The sequence below is a fragment of the Mus musculus genome, chromosome 11 (genome assembly GCF_000001635.26).
Source record: "Mus musculus strain C57BL/6J chromosome 11, GRCm38.p6 C57BL/6J".
Taxonomy (NCBI): domain Eukaryota; kingdom Metazoa; phylum Chordata; class Mammalia; order Rodentia; family Muridae; genus Mus; species Mus musculus.
In genome coordinates, this window is record NC_000077.6 from 67,014,843 (window position 1) to 67,023,775 (window position 8,933).

Genomic DNA, 8,933 nt, shown 5'->3' on the forward strand with positions numbered 1-8,933 from the left:
TTTTAAACAGAAAGCTAGGATATGACTATCTAAGCAATCCTATTCAAGGTGTGGTCCTGGAATACATTAGTATCTGGGTTTTATATTCTCACCCCGTAATGTGTCCTGCCAAGTTCTTAGAAACATGTGTGTGTGAAGTCTCTTTCAGGGAGACACACTCCCCCTCTGGCTGGCCTGGTGCTCAGTCCTTCTCAGAGCATGAGACTCCTGAGGGAAATTCTCATTTCTCTGTGGGTCCATTGTTTCAACAATCTAATAGTCAATTGAGAAACACAAGTTTCTCTTTAGAATATCTTCGTTCCTGGCAGGCTGTGTTACACTAACACTTGTTAGATTTTGATGTCTGTATAGAAAAACAAGTTTGGAGAGCCAGTTCCACTAGCCAGGACCACTGAGGAGCAGGGGGCTGCTTTCCACGGCACAGGACCCCACTCTGCTGGAGAGCATCTACGGTCTGCATCCTCCCCCAGATCCTCCTGAGACCCTCAACCTCTGGCCCCTGCTCAGCCTCCTCCCTGCCTATCATCCCCTCCACCATCAGCAGTCTCCTTAACGGCTTTCACTTCCCGGAGTTTTAGTTACCCATGATGAATGGCAGTTCATGGAAAAGATTAATGTGTGTTCTGAACAAATTCATGTAAATTTTGGTACATATTGTTGGCATTTTGTCTAGGCTCTGCCCCACAGTTACCTGGCAACAGCCAGGTGTGCCTGACTCACTATAAAAGGGGCTGCTCGCCCCCTTCTCGCTCTCTTGCTCTCTTCTCTTCTCTTCTCTTCTCTTCTCTTCTCTTCTCTTCTCTTCTCTTCTCGCTCTTGCCCCTTACCCTCTTCTCTCTCTCCCCATTCCTCTCCGCACCCCCTCTACACATGATCATGGCCAGCCTCTACTCCTCTCTATGTAAACTCTAATCTATACTATACCATCATGTGTGGCTGGTACCGCAGGGAAAAGGGATGCCTCAGCATGGGCCCAAAGGGACACCCCTTCCCCTACACCATACCGTGCCTCCCTCAAACATATTCCTTCCTTCTTATTTTTTTAATAAAACACAAATATAATATTGTTGTGCATGCTATATTTTATTCTTAGTTGTTATTCTCTATACCTAATTTATATCCTAAACTCCATCATAGGTGTATATGCAGAGGGAAGGTGTAGTGTCCAAGATAGGGTTTGGTACTATTCATGGCTTCCAGCATCTGCTGAAGGACTTGGGACATGTCTGCTATGGATAGGGGGAGGCACTGTAATGTGAAGAGCTAGTGGACAGATATAGTGATGTAGGCCTGAATTCCCAGTGCTTGAAAGATGAGGCAGAATCCCCAAGATACGGGGCAAGCTTGAGGCTAGCCTGGGCTACATAGGCAAACCCTGAACCACCAATAACTAAAACAAAATAAACAACTGAAAGAGATTAGTGGTTTTCTACCCATACGTCTCTGTGTGGTCTTACTGGTTACAGTGAATTTAAACTACTTTAGAACACTTCTTTTCTTTCTTTTTTCTTTTTTAGCTTGCTGCATTTCAGTTTGTTTGGTTTTTGTTTGTTTTTTTTTTTTCAACATTTTATTATGAAGCTGTACAAACACAAGCACTGGGCAGGGAACCACTATCGGTCCACCACCTCTAGTTTATAGGGACAAGTTACTCTGCCTCCTTTGTTACACCGCTGTCCACCCATCCTTCCACCTACCAGCATCAACCTATCATATGTTTAAGCCACTGTACAGATCACCCAAAACACTTCAGCACAGCCCCAATCCAGTATTTGCTCACGGGTTTATTTTTGGTGACACAGTTTGCAAACAGAGACATTAGCAACTCTGACGTGTACAAACGCTACAGTGTTGACGAGTACAGGCACACGGATAACAACCTCTCCCTCAAGATACAGAGCACTGTGGTCACTGGCCACACACTCTCTCCTGACCTCTCCTAGTCCATCCCCACCCATCCCAGGGGAATGGCCGACGGGATGTGCTTCACCAGAAATGGCCTTACCTGGTGACGACTTTCTCATAAATAACCTTCCTTCTCTCCTCTCTCTGAGCATGGCTGCCTATCCAGGATGCTGAGGCGTTCCTTCCCTTATGTTTCTATCAGTGATCCACTGTGTGACTGAGTCACAGAAAGACCGTTCTCCTCTTGACTGCAACAATTATTTAATAAAGAAAAGTATTATTCATTAGCAAGTTTCCTCTTAGGGGTGATGTGGGGGGTCTAAGAGACAGCTCAGATGGAACAAGCACTTGCCGCACAAAGCAGACACCCAAGGGTGCTCCTCAGAGCTCCCTATGGAAGGAGAGAACCAACCCCTGAGAAGTGTCCTATGACCTCTGACAGGCGTGCTGTGGCATTCCCAAACACGCACATGATCAGGACTGATACCTGGATTGAAAAAATAATCCTGTTAAGAATTCTTTCATCATCTAAAGCTAGCAGGAGGCCAGCAAGATGGATCAGCAGATGAAAACACTTGCCTCCAAGTCTGAGGACCCAAGTTCAATCCTAGGACCCACACGGTAGACACAGAGAACTGACACTCACAAGTTTATCCTCTGACCTCCATGTGTGCATGCACACACCCCCACATACATGCACATACAAATGCAAATAAAAATATTAATGACTAAAGCTAGCACATCCACCAACTGGGAATGAAACATCTAAAGGCTGCTTGCTGTTCAGTAGCTGCAAGTGGGGCATGAGGCAGGCCTGGGTCACTGCTGTCTGTAATAGGATGTCTGTTGGTTTGTTCCAGAATTTTGCTCTGGTCCTGGTGACATATATCTAACCTTCTGTTCTTTGTCATAAAACAAAAAGGTATTTTTTTTCTAGGTAACTGTTTTGGTGAGTGTCAAGAATCCTTTGAACTCATATACACTGTAAAAAGATCTAACGGATGGTAGGTGTTCATCTGGACGGTTCCTTAAGTCTGTGGCTCTTTCCTGTCATAGTGGCTTAGCCCCAGCTGTGTGCTAACTGTGCTGGGCCTGGGGAAGCAACTGGAAGAAAGAAAGAAAACAGATGCAGATATTCTCCTCATGGGGCTTGTAGTCTGGTGAGTCACACAGACACCAAGCAACTCATTGTTTAATTGCCAGTGTGACCATACTACCAGAGCTAAAGGCAGCTGCGGAGGGTGTGGCAGGGTTGCCCCAGGAGACCGAGTGCAAACAGGAGGGAGAGTAAAATAGGCGAAGGAGAAGGAGCGGGTGGAACCCAGATCTGCAGGAGCGAGATTTGCATAATAGAAGGCTGTGTAACCAAAGGGTTACAGGGGACATAACTGATATGAAGATGTGGGGAAGGAAGCCCTACGGGGAGGAAGTTCAGACTGCTGGACCCAGCTTTGTCGGATTTTACTGACTGTTCAAACTATTGGTCTTTGACCCTGGAGTTCCTATTTGAAGATTAGGTGAGGTTGTCTGGTCTGTACAATCTTTAAGTTTCTGGTGCTCCGGAGAGCAGTGCCCTGCATCAATCTGAAGAAGGGGGCGGGGAGGTGGGAGGGCGAGGCAGGAGTGGAGGAGGGGCATAGCACAGGATGGAGACAGGGAAGGAGGGAGGGATGGTTTTAGGTAGAAGTTTGAGAGTTGTGTCTTGCAGAGGTCACCAGTTGCAAAGTGAGTGGGAGCAAGCTCAGAACCTAGATCTTGGCTTGGCTACCCTCACAGGTACAGCACTGCGAGGGGTGGGCAGTTTAAACAACAGGTTAGTGCCGTGCTGTGAGTTCACAATGCCATCAGGGTTGCTTCTTTCCTGGCCTCCTGCTCACAGCTCCTCCCGTGGCTTCCCCTGGGCTCTCCCAGAAGGGGAGAAGGATGTTTAGAGATGTATATTGAATCCTCTTCCTATAAGAACACCAGTCCTTGAAGGAGATGAAGGGGTTTGCAACCCCATAGGAAGAACAACAATATCCACTAACCAGACCGCCCCCCCCCCCCTCAGAGCTCCCAGGGACTAAATCACCAACCAAAGAATTCACATGAAGGGGACCCATGGCTCCAGCTGCAGAGGATGGCATTGTCTGGCATCAGTGGATGGAGAGGCCCTTGGTACTGTGAATGGTTTGATGCCCCAGTGTAAGGGAATGCCAGAGTGGTAAGGTGGGAATAGGTGGATGGGTGGGCAAGCACCCTCACAGAAGCAGGGGGAGGGGAAGGGGAGGGGGTTTCCTGAGGGGAACTGGGAAAGGGGATAGCATTTGAAATATAAATACATAAAATATCCAATAATAAAAAAATAAAGAATGCCAGTCCTATCAGGTGAGGATCCCACCCTAGTGACGTCACTTAACTATCTCCATAAAAGCCCTTTCTCCATATAGTCAGCATAAGGACAAGGAGGGTAGCTCAGCTCAGTCCACAATAAGACAGATGCTGGGGAAACCAGCCAGGAGGCCTGGGAGAGCGCAGGGGCAGCCTCCTTTTCAAGGAGTAGCAGTAAGAAGGGACGATGCTGTGCAGAAAGGTCTGTGAGAGTCACAGGTTGCTTCCCAGGGAAGGGACAGGAGGGAAGACATTGATAAGTTTCTACAGTTAACCTGCTGAACGATAGCACCCCAAAGACACGTCTACACCCCAACCCTAGAAGTCTGTGCACATGACCTTACATAGAAAAAAAATTTCATTGAAAAATGCAATCAGGGGCTGGCAAGATGGCTCAGTGGTTAAGAGCACTGACTGCTCTTCTGAAGGTCCTGAGTTCAAATCCCAGCAACCACATGGTGGCTCACAACCATCCGTAACGAAATCTGATGCCCTCTTCTGGAGTATCTGAGGACAGCTACAGTGCACTTACATATAATAAATAAATAAATCTTTTAAAAGAAAGAAAGAAAGAAAGAAAGAAAGAAAGAAAGAAAGAAAGAAAGAAAGAAAGAAAGAGAGAAAGAAAGAAAGAAAGAAAGATGCAATCAACTCGAGAATCAGAAACTTTGGATCAATCTAAACCTGTGAGACAGAAAGGAGAAGACAGCAAGATGCCCCAGTGAGTAAAGGTGTGGGCTGTCAAGCCTGACGGGATCCAAGTTTAATCCCTAAGGCTTGCAGGGTGGAAGGATAGAGCTGACTCTGGCAAGCTGCCCTCTGACTTCCACGTGTACATGTTAGCTCTCGAGCGTGCACACACACACACACACACACACACACACACACACACACACCACACAACTTTAAAAAATTAAGACAGAGAAGATATTGAATGAAAATGGACCCAGCGATGAAGCCAAAATAGCCACTCTGTGGGTGAAAGTGAAACGGTTTTTACCAAACTGCCAAGGCTGTCTCCTGGGAAAACAAGGAGAAGAGACTGGAAAAGATTTCCAGGGTTAAACCAAAAAGGGAGAAAGGGGTCTTGTGAGCAGGGACTGGGGAAACCTGGAGGCCTAGTTAATAGTCACCACAGTCATGTTAGTGGAAGAGCCACAAGTTCCTCTAGCCAGAGATAAGGAGAATGACTCCTTGGTTAGCAAGCAGAAAACTTCTTTAAGCCCCTGAGGAAATGGGGACTTTTTTCTAAATGCTTGACTTTAGGAAAAGGACTTTCCTGGGGGGCTGGGGGAAACCAGACAGGTACCTACACAGATAAGTCAAGACAGTCCACAGGAGAGATTTGTCCAGAAGGAGCCCCCCAAAAGCTAGAAAAAACAAGGCAGGTGGTTCCCCTAAGCCTTTTCAGGGGAGTGTGGTCCTGCTGACAGGACTTCCAGACTCTAGAACTATGAGATAATCGATTCTCTGTTTTGGTAAAGAGACTATCATTCCTCTGCTTTCAGGATAATTTGCTAAGTCACCCTTACACAACCAACAAAAAGAGTTAACTGTACGTGATTGTGTCGTCCAGGGAAGAGAGAGAGTCCCACCCGAGAAACTAATGTCTCCTAGTTTAGATTTACAAATGCAGACTTTGAGACGCTGTTAAGACGTCAAAAGCTACCTTGGGATTGCATAAAGACTCTACAACCTACGCTATTACCATTATCGTTTGCTGGGGGTGGGGAGGGGGGTCGTGCCTCATTTACTCCATTTGCTCATTTGCTCCTCATTTGCCTCCTGGGTAGCAAATGGGTTTAAGCTCTGCCAGTGGCACAGCAAAGCTCCGCTCCTTCTTAGCGATGCTTCAGCTCAAAGTTCCTGGTACAAAGTTCTATTTGTATTTCTTCACCTCGGGCTGATTCCAAGTTCATATCCACCCCGAAAGTCTACATCAGACCTACCCAGGGAGATCCTAGGGGAGGCACAATCCTCCCCGCCCCACCCCTCCGCCCTGCCTCTCCCCTACCCCACACAGGAATCGGTTCGAAGAGAAAGTCCGCCACCTTGTGGACACTCACAGTTCCAACAGCCTAACCCTTAAATACCGAAGTCAAGATTAGGAGAGAAGTGGTTTTTAAATCTTCTGTCCTCCCACGTCCTTTATCTTATTAGTGCAAAGGGACAAGGCTATGGGTGGGAAGATCCTTCCGTCTTCAAGATAGCTAAGAGGCAAGCAAAGTGATATCAAGCACGTCCCGAGGGATCTGCTCTATGGCCTTTGGAGAAATGAGACCACGTCTACAGATGAACCCTTAAGCCTCCCCGGGTCATGGAAGAAAAGCAGTATTTCCTGAAAAGTTTTTCTATGTGTCTCAAAACCCTCTAGGAGGCTTCTCCGTGCCCTCGGAAAAGCCCAACTTCAGCCACACTTACTCCTGTTTTCCTACCTTCCAACAACTGTTCTCACTATATTCGTCACCACTACAGGTGGCCTGGTGGCCTTGGGGACCAGGTCCTCCTCACGCATGCTCTTTTCTGCCTTGAGCATGGCTCCATGTAGACTTCCCCACTTGCACTCATTCACATTTTAGTCAGGAAAATTCTAAGGACCCTTGGGAAAGGTCAGAGTCCTGACTGTGCACATTTCCACAGAGGCCGTCTCTGGGCCGTCCCCGCTATCCTGCCCACTGAGATCACCCGCTTATTTCTCTAATTGTGTTTAGTTCTCAGACTCCGACAATCAGCTCAGTGCCAGACACGTGGGAAGTCCTGTATATTTAGTAAATGGATGAAGAAAATGGTCCAATGTGCTTCATACCCATAACCAGCGTAAGATGGTTAGACATACGCTGTCCATCCAGGGACCAGGGAGGATGGGGCAGTAAAATCTCTTCTCTTTCCAGTGACATGTGGGGACATCTGAGGAGCATTCTTTAGGTCAGATGCCTTTCATTGGCCATCAATTTTAATTTGCCTTCAAGTGTTCACAATGGGAGCTAAATTTTGCAAACACTCCAAATCAGAGTCCAGGCAGGCTTTGCAGGGGCACGCCCGGCTTGCTAGACTATCTTGCCCTTCACTGGTTTTAGATACTTCAGGAGAAGCCCGTGTGATTCAGTGTAGACTCCCCCAACCATCCTCTCTATATTCTGTTCTTCTAGCAATGGCAGTTTCTTCTGGTCCTCTCTCCTCTGCTTGTAGATGGAGCCTTCTCCTGTGGCCTCACAGAGTCCTTTCTCTCCCTCTGTGTCCTGGGTACCTCTTCCCACAGGGACACCAGTCTATTGGAATAGAGTTCATCCTTGTGGCCTCGTTTAAAAAAAAAAATGTTCTTTTTAGCTGGAGAGACGGCTCAGAGGTTAAGAGCACTGACTGCTCTTCTAGAAGTCCTGAGTTCAAATCCAGCAACCACATGGTGGCGCACAACCAACTATAATGATATCTGGCGCCCTCTTCTGGCATGCAGGCAGAATGCTGTCTGCATAAATAAAAAATGTTCTTTCACTATTAATATTGTTAATTATTATTATTATTATTATCATCATCAGTGTGAGTGTGTGTGTGTGTGTACACGTGTGTGTGTGTGTTTGAGGGCACATCAAGGATGTGTGGGGGTGGGTGGGAGTGGCCAGATTCCTCCTGTCTTTTCACACGGATCAAACTGAGGTAGGTAGCTTTGTGTTGCAATTGCTTTACATCTTACCAGCCCATGACCTCATTTTAACTTAACCACCTCTTTAAAGGCTCCAAAAAAATGGGGCTACAGGGGTGGGGGCAGGGAGTGGGTGGGTAGGTAATCCCGCCCACAGCGCTCTCCACTTTAGCTTCTTTCTTTCCACGCAGAGGCGAAGCACTGAAGGTGACCTTGCCTTATCCGCATTCGAGGCTGATTAGTGAGGGAGACCGGAAGAGGAGCCACACCCAATATTAGTAAAAGTAGTTGGTGCCTGCTTCTCCAAGACCCCCAAGCTCCCTTTCTCTCTCTCTCTCTCTCTCCTTTTTAAGAGTTTTTATTTCTATGAGTACACTGTCGCTGTCTTCAGACACACCAGGAGAGGGCATCAGATCCCATTACAGATGGTTGTGAGCCACCATGTGGTTGCTAGGAATTGAACTCAGGACCTCTGGAAGAGCAATCAGTGCCCTTAACTGCTGAGCCATCTCTCCAGCTCCCCACCCCCACCCCCACCCCGGTGTTCCCTTTTCTGAGGAAGGAATTCCATTCTTGTGCTATGCCAGGCACCCAGCAGATGATATTCCCCAAACAAGGAGTTCCTTCAGTTTAAACCAGAGATTCTCAACCTTCTGAATGCTGTGACCCTTTAATACAGTTTCTCATGTTATGGTTGTTGGTATTCTGTCTGGACTCCACCCCCACAGTTACCTGGCAACAGCCAGGTAGGCCTGGCCCACTATAAAAGGGGCTGCTTGGCCCCTCTTCTCTCTCTTACTCTCTTACTCTCTTGCCTCTTGCTTCTTGCCCCTTGCTCCCTCTTTCTCCCCATTCACTTCCTTTCTCTCCACGTGGTCATGGCCGACCTCTACTTCTCTACCCTCTCTCTCTTTGCCTTTCCCTGCCTCTACTGCCCTCTTTACTCCCCTCCTTGCGCCCTAAATAAACTATTCCATACTATACTGTTGTGTGGCTGGTCCCTCAGAGGGAAGGGATA